The 13,318-nt window shown below is 35.1% G+C and overlaps 1 protein-coding gene across 1 annotated transcript in view; it reads right to left on the bottom strand.

The window, feature by feature from the left end:
- Positions 1-13,318, bottom strand: part of NCAM2 (neural cell adhesion molecule 2) — a 274,139-nt gene that overhangs the window by 54,780 nt on the left and 206,041 nt on the right. The gene's annotated exons all lie outside the window — the stretch shown is intronic.

Here is a 13,318-nt window from a genome sequence, read left to right as displayed (position 1 = left end):
TCATAAGTACCAATAAATATAAAGTTCAGGATAGGGAGTGCTTGAAAAAACTGATATTCCCTGTAGGAAGATCTTATTAAACTAAACAAAGGCATCCTGAATGAAAAAAATTCTTCACAGAATGCAATAGGTAAAAATGGAAATACTTTCTCAGCTTCAAAATTACACAATTCAAATACATTTCAAAAACAAATGCTCTTTGAAATACCTCTTGTAAAGTGTCAGATCTCCTCCTAGTATTCATTACCCCTAATTTTATTTATTTAATAAGTGTTTTTAAGAAATATTTTATTATTGTTTCTGTATGTGTTCACAGCATTGTCAGTGTTTTGTAGTGTTGCAAGTTACCAGACAATAACTTAAACAATGTTCAATGATGGCTAACATTTTCCTACCACAGCATTTAGAAGCATTAATTTGATCAATATAAATTCTGGATCTCATGGAGACTGGTGAAGGACTTTAGCACAGTCCTTAAAAAAATTGACTGCACTTTTTTTTTTTTTTTTTTTGGCATGTTCAGACCAGGTATTAGACATATTGATACACTGGGAGAGACATGAAGCACTGAAACAGGTTATTCCAAGACAAGAGGGTGAGGAATCTCCATCCCTGGGACTTGAGACTGAGCTAGACAAAACCACACCTGATCTGAGACTGGCATTAGTCTTGATTCAAGCTGGAGGTTGGACCAGATAAATACCAGGTATTCCTGCCAGCCAAATTTTCTGGTTCTATAAATTAAAGGGGAATACTATCTTGGTTCTTGGCACATTTTGCCCTCTGCTATAAAACTGTTGCAAAATTCTTAATGGTAAGATTTTGCTTGGAGAAGCAGCCAGACACTTGAAAAGGACTTTCACTTGAAAAGTGAAATCAATGGGGATTTGGACTTCTACCAGATATTCCCTTCATGATGTGAAAAGAAAGTATTGTTCAAAATGCTTCCTAGCATATGACTAATGTTCTCAGCAGGGTTCATTGTTAAATATTTATGTCACTATAATTGCTGCAATTTTAGTAGTACAAATTATACTGCTAGATATAAAACCTGATTAAGTTAAACATTTTCATTAATCAATTTTACTTTCTGCAGAGACTAGTTTTAAAATTATCCTATAAGAAAAACTACGAGGCCATTGAATACATCGAACTTACATTGGCAATATGAACACAGAAAGACAGCAGAATTAAGACATCTAGTAGGTAAAACTTTATTGAGTGAACAAAAAATACTACAAAATGTAGTAAAGGAATAACTGTTGTAATCTCAATGCAGAGGGGCAATTAAAACCCTTATTAAGATAATTTACACTGTCATTTAGCCTGTTTTTTTCTCTTTTTGAATACCCTTCAAGGCTGAAAAGAATGCTTAATGGGACACAACCCAGAAAATAAAACAAGATCATTTATTAAGAGACTACAAAAATATGTTCATGGTTACCATGTAGGCAATGCTACCATGTATTCCTTGTTTTATATCAATGTTTGGAATCTAGCCTTGATTACTGAAGAAGGAAGTACACTTTGAGTGGGGAGGTAGGAGTTAGTTATGAATGTACACCTTCCTTTCCTCTACTCTTGCTGCAGCTATATCACTTTGTCTCATTCCTCAGTTGTATAAATCAATCTGTATCCTATCCCAGTCTATTTCATACATGGCAGAAGCTAGAATCTCTCACTTTCCCTGGCAGGGCAGAAGGAATTTCTAGTATGTCAGTTTTTCCTGCCCTTTTTGATTTCTTTTTTTTTCCTTTGTTCGTACAGTAGAGTTCCATTAGACTTCCATCCCATCTGAAATTTGCAACACAAAGTTGGAGTTGAAAATGGTCTCCTACATTCAAGACTCTACCCATGAATTTTTTGTTATTCAAAGATCCTGGGCAGAAGGTGAGGTGGGCTTCTCCTGAATTCACAGCAGACAAAAGCTGCATCTTCTGAGAATGATTTCCACACTAGTTCCCGTGGTGCCTCTGGGATACGTTCTGTTGAATGTGTATATATTAGTTCATGGTGTAGTAAACACACACAGTTTGTCATCTGAAGATCCTGATGACTGATTTAATATATCAGGCTGAAACTCAGGTCTAAACTAGTAACTTATCCGGAACTAGTCACTGATTATTTGGCTAAATATATTCTCTTTTAATCAAAAAACAAAAAAACAAACAAAAAAAACCCACTCCACAAACGAGAGAAAAAAGAAACAAAAAAACACCCACCCAAAAAAAAACCAACCAAACAAAACCAAAATGAAATCCAAAGGAAAAAAAAAATCACATAGTCAAAAAATCACATAATCAGTTCAGTTGGAAAAGATCTCTGAGATTGAGTCCAAGCTCTGACTGATTGCAACTTTGTCAGCTGCCACATCCATTTGTTTCTTGAACAACTCCAGGGATGGTGACTCCATCACCACTCCCTGGGTAGTCTGTTCCAAAGTTTAACATCTCCTTGAATGGTATAAATTCTTTGTGATGTTCAGCCTGAACTTCCCCTGCTGCAGTTTAATTCTGTGTCCCCTTGTCCTGTCACTAATTGCCTGGGAGAGGAGACTGTCCCCCACCTGGCAACAACCTCCTTTCAGTGAGTTGTAGAGAAGGATAAATTAATCTCTGAGCCTCCTTTTCTCCTGATCAAACACCCACAGCTCCCTCAGCTGCTCCTCACAGGACTTGCGCTCCAGACCCTTCCCCAGCTCTGTTGCCCTTCTCTGGACACACTCCAGCCCCTCGATGTCCTTCTGGCAGTGAAGAGCCCAAAACTGAACGCAGGACTCCAGGTGTGGCCTCCCCAATGTCCACCCACCTCAGGGGACAATCCCTGCCCTGGTGCTGCTGCCGCACCACTGCTGATCCAGGCCAGGTGCCACTGGCCTTCTTGGCCACCTGAGCACAGCTGGCTCATGTTCAGCCACTGCTGACCAAAATCTCCATGTCCTTTTCCTCTCAGCAGCTTTCCAGCCACTCTGCCTCAGCTTGTAGCACTGCAGGGGGTTGCTGTGGCCAAAATGCCTCCAAAGTCTAAGGAAATAATGACTTTTAACAACTGCACCTACTTCCTATTGTCAGCAAAGTTCTGCAGAGCTACAATTTCTTTTTCCTATGATGCTTTACAACATATTTAGGATGTTTTGTGTAACAAAATACAATTCACTAGTTTTCTTATGGTGTTACAAAACTGTACTCTGTTATTATATACAAATTAGATGTTTCTTTCCTTAACCAGGTAGACCTAAACTGCCCATTACTACAAATATATCAGTATTATTACAGTGAAACAAAACAGATGTTGAGAATCCAGAAGTTCTTAATGGTAAGCCAAAGGAATACCTGAGAACACAGGGAATAAATATTTTAACTACTGTGCTTAGATGAGCAAAGAATTTTTCATAGGTAAATTCATATATATTAGCAAGACTTGTCTCTCAATTAAGACTGCCATTTAAAATGCCAACATTTTAAATTTCACTTTAATTCTGCTTTCTAACAGTTATAAACAGAATATGTAAAATATTTATGAATTTGCTCACTTAAGTTGCTGCAGCCTTGGAGCTGCCTAAGAAGCAGGTTCTGACACAGCACTTCTGTCTTTCACTCCTCTAAGCCACACACTTTTCAAGTCTGGAGCATGCAAAGTGTGAGGAAAAGAAAGTCTACTTGCTCTGTTACTCAATTCAGGAGCTGGCGAAACCTAACCACCACCACCACTTGAAAAAGGAACAAAGCAGTTCCTGATTTCTGCAATCTCCACAGAGGCCATTTTCATGAGCCTGAATGTGTCTTTCCTAACATTCCCCACTCTGTAAACAGTAAGACCTCAAGGCTGACATGAATGATGATTTCAAGAACTGTTCTTTTACTTCTTACATACAAAGACAATTTTCCTTCATAACTTTCCTCCTCATCCCCATCCTACTCCTGTATACTATAATTTATTTCTAACCAATGAAGAAAGAAATGGGGAAACAGGAAAAAAGTCATAAAAAGAGATTAATTTAAAGAGATTGGTAAATGTAATACAGATAGGGCCCTGCTATTGTTCTGTTGCTCATTCTTTTATGTGGCTGAAAGAGAGCTCTATTCATAACCACTCTGTCTTTCAATGACCTTGAAAATACTTAAAGAATACTCTGTCATCCTGGAGCACTTCTCTATTTTGTATTACAAAGTGCAGCAGAAGTTTATATACACATAAATATTCCATAAATATACCTTATCTTTCTCTAAGTAGACAAGCAATGTACAATAAATGTGGATGAATACAATACACTTGAAAGGCAAAATTTGCAGCTGCACCATGTGTCTCATTTATCAGTTCTTCATACCCAATACTGCACTGCATCACTCTCTGCTTAACAAGATTTACCTTTACAAGCCACGTCAGCAAGACCTTTACATCAGATCAGCTGTTCACCATAAATTTACTTGAGAGTGTGCAGTTATGAAAAGCCTGAAAGGTCTAGATAGGAAGTAGACCAGAGTTGTCACAACAGCACCAGGTGAAATACATTTGGAATGACTGTTTCTACGTTTAATTTTTTATTAAAATATTTACTACATGCTCTTGCAATCAAAGTATCTTCCATTTGCTCCTACAGATTTTTAAGTCTGTGTCTTGAGAAAACCATAAATCACATTGTGCAATGAGCTTTGACTGGTTGACCAAAAGCTATTACAAACACAGAATTACAGGGAAAAAAAGATTAAGTTCACATAGTGGTTATATCTGCATAAAAGTTGCTTTTAGTTATGAATTCATGCTGTGCAGTAAATTATCTGGATTCTCTTCACTTCTCATGACATTTTATTCACCTTTAAATGTGAAAAGTACACCTCATTCTCCTGATGTTTCAGGTCTGTATAAAAACCTGAGATGTTTAAACATCGTTTTCCCTTTACACTTCTCACTTTCCAGTCTCTCTAATCCATCCATATAATTCAGTTTAAGACATTTATTTACAGTTCAACCTTTTCAACCACAAGAGACTTTTACAGCAAAGATTTGGATGGTGGCCAAAATTAGTATAGAGACAGAATTAAAGAACTGAACAATTTTCTTACATGCAGGCATATACACAAAATAAATTGAAAAAAAAGTGGTCTTTGTCCTCACATTTATTTGTAGCCTATAGTAGTTATAAAACTGCATACATTCTTTCACTTTTGTTTTTTTTTTTTTTATGACAACTTGCCACTGAAAATTTTATTGGAAAATCGCATAATGCCATTTTAACCCAAGAATGAAGAAAAAAAAAAAAAAAAACAAAAAGCAGGTTTTAAGTTGAGAAAACTATTTTTGAATCAAACTAAATACTCAGTTTATTTTGAAAAAAAAAAAGTTTAGGCTAATCAATAGTATCATTAGATATTAACAGATAAGAGGAATGATCCACAATTTTTTTTGAAAATATTAACAATTATTGCCAACTGAATATGGGCAATTTGTTAAATGAAAACATTAATTTTAGTCAATTTGACAATGATAATAAATATGACATAATAAAAAATGGGGTATAAAGCAACAATATATTTTTTGGGTCTAGCTTTATAGGGGGTTTTGATCCTGGATTTTGCTGTTCTTCAACTGCCTGCCTAACAGTCTGATAAATCAAGAACCATATCCTAAAGCTCAATTCATGACACAGAATTTTTTTCTGAATGGCTTATGCCATCATTTAATAGAGCCAAAACCTCTGAGTCTTCAGGTACTTCTAGATTTGTGGTGTACATACATGGTATTTCAGAAAGGCATAAACGCTCATGAATAGTTGAACTGAGTGTGATCACAACTCATGCCATAATGAGTCAAATCTGACAGACATGACAAGGAATTAAATGTCTCAAGATGTATTTTCTGCCCTGGGACAGGCTGATGAAGGCATTTTTCGTTCTGCTTTTGCAGCTTGCAGTAGAAATTAATGAATTCTGCCTTGAAGATTTTCAACTCTGAAAGTAATTTTGAGCGCTGACTTAGCCTACCAAACTCTTTGCAATTTATTTCTGTTTGATCTACAAATTATACATATATATTCTCCTTAATCATTACACTAATTAGGAAAATTATTTCATTATATGGGATTTGTATCTCTTAGGAATCTATTTGAAAGTCTTCCTGGTTTAATGGTTAAGTATTGTTACACTGGGAAACAGTTTCAGTAATCAGTGGGGTGCATACTTTCATGCTTTAGTACAAAAGAAGCAGTAAATACAAAACCTGTAACCTAAGAGGTAATTCATGTGAATTCTTACTAACCTGTCTATTAGATTTCCTCTCAATTTCAATAATAAGAGATAGTAATGTCTTTGTTTCATAATAGGAAAGAATATCTTCTGCCATAATGGTGTTTCTGAAATCTCAGGGGAAATCTATGCAGAAATTCTTCCCTAGGAGGACAGTGAGACCCTGGCACAAGTTTCCTTGAGAAGATGTGGACACCTCATCCCTGGAAGTGTTCAAGGCCAGGTTGGATGGGGCTCTGAGCTACCTGGTCTAGTGGAAGGTGTCCCTGCCTGTGGAAGAGGGGTTGGAATGAGATGAGCTTTAAGGTCTCTTCCAACCCAAACCAGTCTACAATTCTATGATTCAATAGAATTTTGAAGTCTTCTGAAAGAATTCTTGTTTATATGATATCCACCAAAATGTCCTGCTTAAGGACAGAAAATGAAACTTAGCAGTTTTACCCAAAAAACTGATCTGCACAGACAAAAACAAAATACCCCAAAACCCCAATCCCCTGCCTCCCTCCCAAAAAAACCAAAACACACACCACACCATTGCAGAATTTGGAATGTAAAATATATATATATACACACATACAAAATGTAAAAGAGAAGATGGAATGACCTTTTTTAAAACTTAATGGTTTATGGGTTTTTTTCACTAAGAACTTTTATTGTGAGTTGCCTACCTCATCAATACCTTCTCATTGGTACAGCCAATTCAAAACTAAATAGCACAATACAGATGGAGAGGACTGCAAGTTTTGATTGTCTCATCAACACAGGCATGTTCATAACTTCCTCTAACTTTGAGGACATTTGTAGTAAAAAGAGAAGCAATACCAGGCAGAACACACAGTAATTTAAGTAATTTAGGAACATGTCTTGGGTAAGAGAAAACACTTATCTTCTATAATGCACCTCAAAACACAGTTAAATGTATGTGAATAAAATAGTAGAGACAGGACCTGGTTTGAAAAAAAACCAAAAACCACTAATTTCACAAACAAACTGCTAAACATGGAATTTCCATCCACAGACACATTTAGAACTCAGGGCAAAGCCCTAGCAAAACTTGGAATTTGGCCCTGCTGCAATCTGGAGGAGTTGGAGCTGATGACAAGGATCCTTTTGGGACCTTTAGGAATTTAGTCAGCTAAATTATTCTAGAATTTCATGAAGTACATGAAATGTAGTGTACTCAGATGAAAAAGAAAGTAAAGAAAACCTGCTGAGATTTGAATGTGAAATTACAAAGAATTAGTTATTTCAGATTAGGGCTGTAAGTTGTTAAAACCCAGAGAGAAAAAATGAAAGCTATGTTGAAAGCAAGTATTTGCATTAGTGCTTGTAACTGGATTACTCCTTATTAGCTGAAACTGAAATCTTGAATTTATTGTTCTTTGATTTCCATATATTTAAAATGCTGTACAAGCTCAGATGTTTTCCTTATGCTGTGTTTATTTTTCAGAAAAGTAATATAATGCAACTTGTTCCCCTGTTGAGGGTTTTCTTTTCTTCCAGGAAGAATAAATATTTCAACATTTCTTAGCTAGAAATATTTTTCATCCTTTCATTTTGCCTTAAAATGGAAAATTGTAAAAACATATTTCACTTCTTCTTGCCCATAGTCTGATTATGCTATCACAAGGCTCCAAAAATTATTGTTTCCTTCAATGAAATATTCACTAAAGAAATATAAACATATGTTGATAAATTATCTTTGGTATATTTTGATATCACTGCATGAAATATATTTACTAGTAACACTTTTACTATTGAATAATATGTGGCACATTATTTGTAAAGTTTCTGCTTTCTGCCATCCAAAGAAGAATCTCTAATATAAAAAAATCATTCTTGACCATTGAAATACAAAACATAGATATAGATTCAAGAAGGCATCTCGTATAACATGTTGATTTTCTATACTTTTCTTTTTCCTACCCCAAAGTTTGGAAATGTATGTATAACTTGAGCTTATATCATTTGTCTATTGTAGAAATTATTTTATGCTAGTATCCTATAAGAGCTAAATTAAAAATTCCAGGTATAATTTCACTTAAAGGGTTGAAACCCAACCCAGAATATCTTGTGAAAAAATGCCAAGACTTATAGATGCCAGTAAAGTTCAGAGAGTTTGAGCTTGCGGGGTTTTTGGGTTTGTGGGTTGGTTGTCTTAGTTTCCATTTTTTAGGGGGTCAGTGTTTGGTTGATTTGGTTTGGGGGTTTTGCTGTTGTTTATATTTGGGGTTTTATTTCCTAGAAAATTAAATGTGATGAGACATTTCTGAGTTTTAAGATCCAGTAATTTCATGCTGATATAATGGTTCCTCATATAAGAAATTCTAAATCATCCAGGCATTATACATTAGCAACTTCCCCAGAAACTCAGGAAAACTAGAACCCTCCTCAAATGTCTCTAAACTCAATGAATGAGAAGTCTTACTTTAAGAAGTCTTCCAAATTTATTAAGTTTTTATATGAAAAATAAATAATTGAATTTTAAAAATTAAAAATTAATTAATTTAAATTTTTGCCTAAAAAATTCACAGGATAAATACTTAGGAATAGGAAAATGAAACTCTGATCTGGAATCTGAAAATTTCTAAACACAAGTAGTTTAGAGAAAGCAAAGGTGGGGGGTGTGTGTGGGTTTGGGGGTGTGTGTGTATCAGCTCCACAAATCCCCTCTCTTCTCTAAGACTGCCAGCCATCCACCTATGCCAGAGGTGAATTTCCACAGTAATATGAATATGGGACTGAGTTTAATGTATTCCTTGTGTTGTTCTATCACCAGCAAATTGAGCAGCACAAGAAATGCAGAGACTGTTTTTTCTTGCTATTTCACTCAGAACTATATAATGCTTTGGGAAAAAAAATCCTTATCTGTCTACCTGCAAATTGAAGAACAAAGGACCTAAAGCGTTTTGTATTCCTGTTGAAGACACTCAAATGTTTTCAGAGAGTGAACATTTTTGAGGTTTCAAGCCCACTTCCACAGTGGTTTGGATTTGTGCAAAAGCTAATTTTTACAAATGCATTATCTGCTGCCTGTAAACCAGAATTACTAATGTCTATAATGCTATAAGAGAAAACAAGACCTTGATGGCTTCTCTATTAGAGTTAAATCAGTGTTGCTTTCTGAGGGATTGAATGTGAAGAACTGAATTCCAGAGACTCTATCTTATTTCTTCCTTGGAAGTCAATATTGCACAAAATGGAAAAATAAAGGAGGCTTTTTCTTATAAATTCTTTGTTGATTAGACAGAAACAGATCAGGTTCTGTCCTTTCTTTAAAAACAAAACTGCACAGAGGATTGTGGTAAGGTGATTTTTCCCAGCACAGGTGTCTCCTACACCTTGTCACTGGTTTCTTTGTGCCTACAGAAGAAAGCCTGGCGAATGCTCTTCACCCATGGTTATCCACTTGCTGATGGTGGTTGGGCACCTTCCCATACTCAGGGATTTACCAGCTGTGGGGGTGAAAGGATGTAAACTCTCCTTGGAGAATTAATCTTGCCACAACTATCTGCATTTCTGCTACTTTAAGATTAGGGGGTTTCTTTTCACTTCTCTCTTTTCACTTCTTTCTTTTCACTTCACCTTCCCTTGGGACTCTGGTCCACAGAGAACTCCACTGTAAAGCTGGGATTTGCTGGTAGCCTTCAAAAAAACTATTTTCATATTCAGAGGAGCACCTAAAAAGTGCGGAAAAATCTCACTGCCATTTGCTCCCTGATCTCTTGCTGAATTATGAGAGTGTTGATTATGATTTTAAATCCCTTAATAGACTGAAATTGGTGTATCAGATGATTGCTTCACTTTCTGTGCTCTGCTTCAATAGCTGCAATCAGCACAGACTTTCAAATGAAATCTTCTTCATTATAAAAGACAAAGGGGAGAGAACAGGGAAATAGATATTCCTGGTTACAGCTCCAAGACTAGAATTTTCTCCTTACCTGAAAACAGTTCAAAGTAGTAAAGTTTGAGACAAAAGTCACCTCTAGAGGGATTTTTTGAAGAAAAGGGAAAATGAAGAGAATTGCAGACTGGATTTGCATAGAATCCACTTCATACTGCTTAATCATCCTGATTAAACTTATTTGTATTTACTGGATGATTGATTACAGAAGAATACCTAACAACTTTGATAAGCATCTATTGTGGTTTTCATACAAATAAAATTCTTATAATCTTAGTTGTAAAAGGTTTTATACATAGCTATTGGATCATAACCAAATGAAAATTAATGCCTTGCTAGCATTAGAAGCAATTATTCTCAAAAAGTTTTTGAAACATCTATTAATGCTTTATTTATAAACTTGCTTCTGCAGCCACATTTCTGCAAGGCTTGTTTAATTTTAAAAAGAATTTTTCATTAATTCTACCATTTTATCATTGTTTTTTTGTTACTGTGTGAGGACAGCTACATTATTTCTTTAAGTCACAATAGAGAGGGAGCAGAAGACAGTTTAGCCTTGAAAATCCCTGTATTGGAATTCTGAGTCTTGCAGGTACAACATCTTCCTGCATGTAAGTTTTTCTGTCTCTTTCCCTTGATGGTGTTTTTGGAATTGGCACATTTTGTACATTATGGCAAGAAAGGTCTGCAGTTTTACCTCTCCTGAGTTAAATCTGACTGATAAATAACCATCCTGTAAAATTTCAGAATATTTTGTCACTTACAACTGGGAAAAAATCATGGCCCATGCATTATGTATGCACCACCACTTGAGATGTGCAAGCAGTTATCTGTCCCTGTGTAAACAGCATTTATATCTGAATCTTAACCATAAGCCATCCCTAAAATGTGAACAGATGGAAAAAGTGGGTTTGTTTCCATTAAGGAATATTGACTGAGTGTGGAAATTATGATGATCCAACTACAAATGGTAATACAGAAAACTGACTGCATTCTAAACATCCTCCTCTTAGCTGAGATGATGTTGAGGCATGCTAGGAAAGTGGTTCTTCATTACTTAAGCACAATCAGAAACTGTCCCAAGACCATGTATTTGTTATTATCCTTTTAATAAAGTATCCTAAATGTCTCAAGAAGCTGAAAGAAAAAAGCAAAACAAAACAAACAAACAAAAACAAAATAGCACCTTCACACTAATGAAGCTTTACACAAAGAAGCTTTTGCTTCTTTGAAAAATATTTCAGGAATTGAAAATAGGGATTTTGCTGAGGATATCTCAAAGTTATCTTAACATGATACTGTAAGTAGGGTGAAATATTAATGAAGAGAATTTTAAATAGCTGTTTTAGAAAAATTGCTAAAACCCTCTGCATGCCCAGGAAACATGCAAAGGCTCAATATTCCAGAAGGATTCAATTTAAATTTAGCAGCATTTCCTTTTTAAAAAAGGACACTAAGTTTGTTTTTTGACATCTCCATTTGCAAAAGCTTTTTCTGTTCTGGATTGTTATGCTTGTGCTTTGGTAACATATTTTGGTTTTCTGGTTTGGCCCTATAGTACTTCCCAAATAGAACAAGTTTCAAACTTATTATAGAATATCTTCAGGGAATTATGATAAATGAAACCAGGTCACTTTTGATTTCCCTATACAACCACATAATGTAGCTTCAACAAGATTTATGAAAACAAGATGTCTTCTGTTTAGTAAATGTTTGACAATCTGAAGTAGTTATTGAGTTCCAAAATAGTTCAGAGAGCAATTCAGAGAAATATGGGATATATAGTCTCAATCTTTCTACACAGGGGTATATCAGAAGAGATTTCAGAAAACATCATGAATTAATAATGAATTTAGTATTAATTTTTGATATTTCCCACTGTCCTTTCAATATTTATGTATTTACTACATGACTCTTTGTAGACAAAGATGGCTTTTCAGGTTGTATTCATACTTAATAGTTTTTGTCATCACTTGGAGTAATTTTTGGTAACATATCCTATTAAGAGGTATCTTTAATATATCCAAAATTGTGTGACCTATTTTGTTTTCTCAACAAAACCTTTCAGTATACAATTGGGAGACAATGAAATGAAGAGGACAACATCCTTGCAAGATGGTATACCTCCTGAAATTGAACATGAGAAAAAGGAGAGTAAAGTATACAAAAGAGGATGTGGGGGAATAATAAAACAGTATGCAGGAAATAATACAGCTCTCTGCCAAAGAAATGTTTAATATGAGTAGGGGTGGCAGCAGAGATCCTAAATGCTCCAATCTCCTTCATGGTTGTAACATTTGCATAAGCACTGCAGGTATTCGTACCTGTCACTCTACTCCAATTTTAGAACCATAGAATTCAAACAAGTCTTGGACCAAAATGATTCCAAGATCAATTCATGTTATACAGAAATCTCCAAAGTGAGCAACTACACTAAATGCTGAAAGAATGTTTCAAAAGCAGAGTGAGTTTTTGAAGAAGGCAGCTCCAGTCAACTCTAGTAACAAGGATCTGTGAAATTCCACATCTTTCGTACTGTAATCAAATGATATTTAAATAAACTTCCCAACAACAGAAATAATATGAAAGAAAGTTTTATAGGGAGTAAGGTGAATATGTTTCTTGCAAATTTAACACTGAGGACACATGTTTGTTCTGGTTTTACAATGAAATCAATCATCTGTGTGATTGACTGATTGACTCTCTAGTCACTGGGTTTTTAATCATTAGAGTACCTTGCACCCTACTATGCAGACTGGTCACTTCAGGATTTACTGTTTGATATAGTTCATATCAGAAAACAATTATTGCAAATTCAATGAAGGAGATGATCTATGAGAATGTATGTAGCTATGAGAATAAAAGTCTCTAACTTGATCTGCAACATTGCATGAAAAAAATGGAAGTATACCAATATCCATTAATGTGCCTGCCCTGCAATTAGAGGGCAGGCACATTCTTCTTCGGATCTTCTAGTATGGAGAGAAATTCAGGCTTTACTGGAATAAAATGAATGTTACTATGATTTACATTATTACATTTATACACACAGTTACTGTGTTGAGCTAAGAAAAACAAAAGATAAGGAGTTATAAACCATTTTTCAAACATGTTAACTAAATGTTTATTATATGTTTCTTTGAAATAATTCTGTAATTTTGAGCATGTTCAG

The sequence above is a fragment of the Geospiza fortis genome, unplaced genomic scaffold, assembly GCF_000277835.1.
Source record: "Geospiza fortis unplaced genomic scaffold, GeoFor_1.0 scaffold571, whole genome shotgun sequence".
NCBI classification, from domain to species: Eukaryota; Metazoa; Chordata; class Aves; order Passeriformes; family Thraupidae; genus Geospiza; species Geospiza fortis.
Note: the sequence above shows the minus strand (reverse complement) of the source record. Positions and strands in the feature narration are given on the sequence as shown.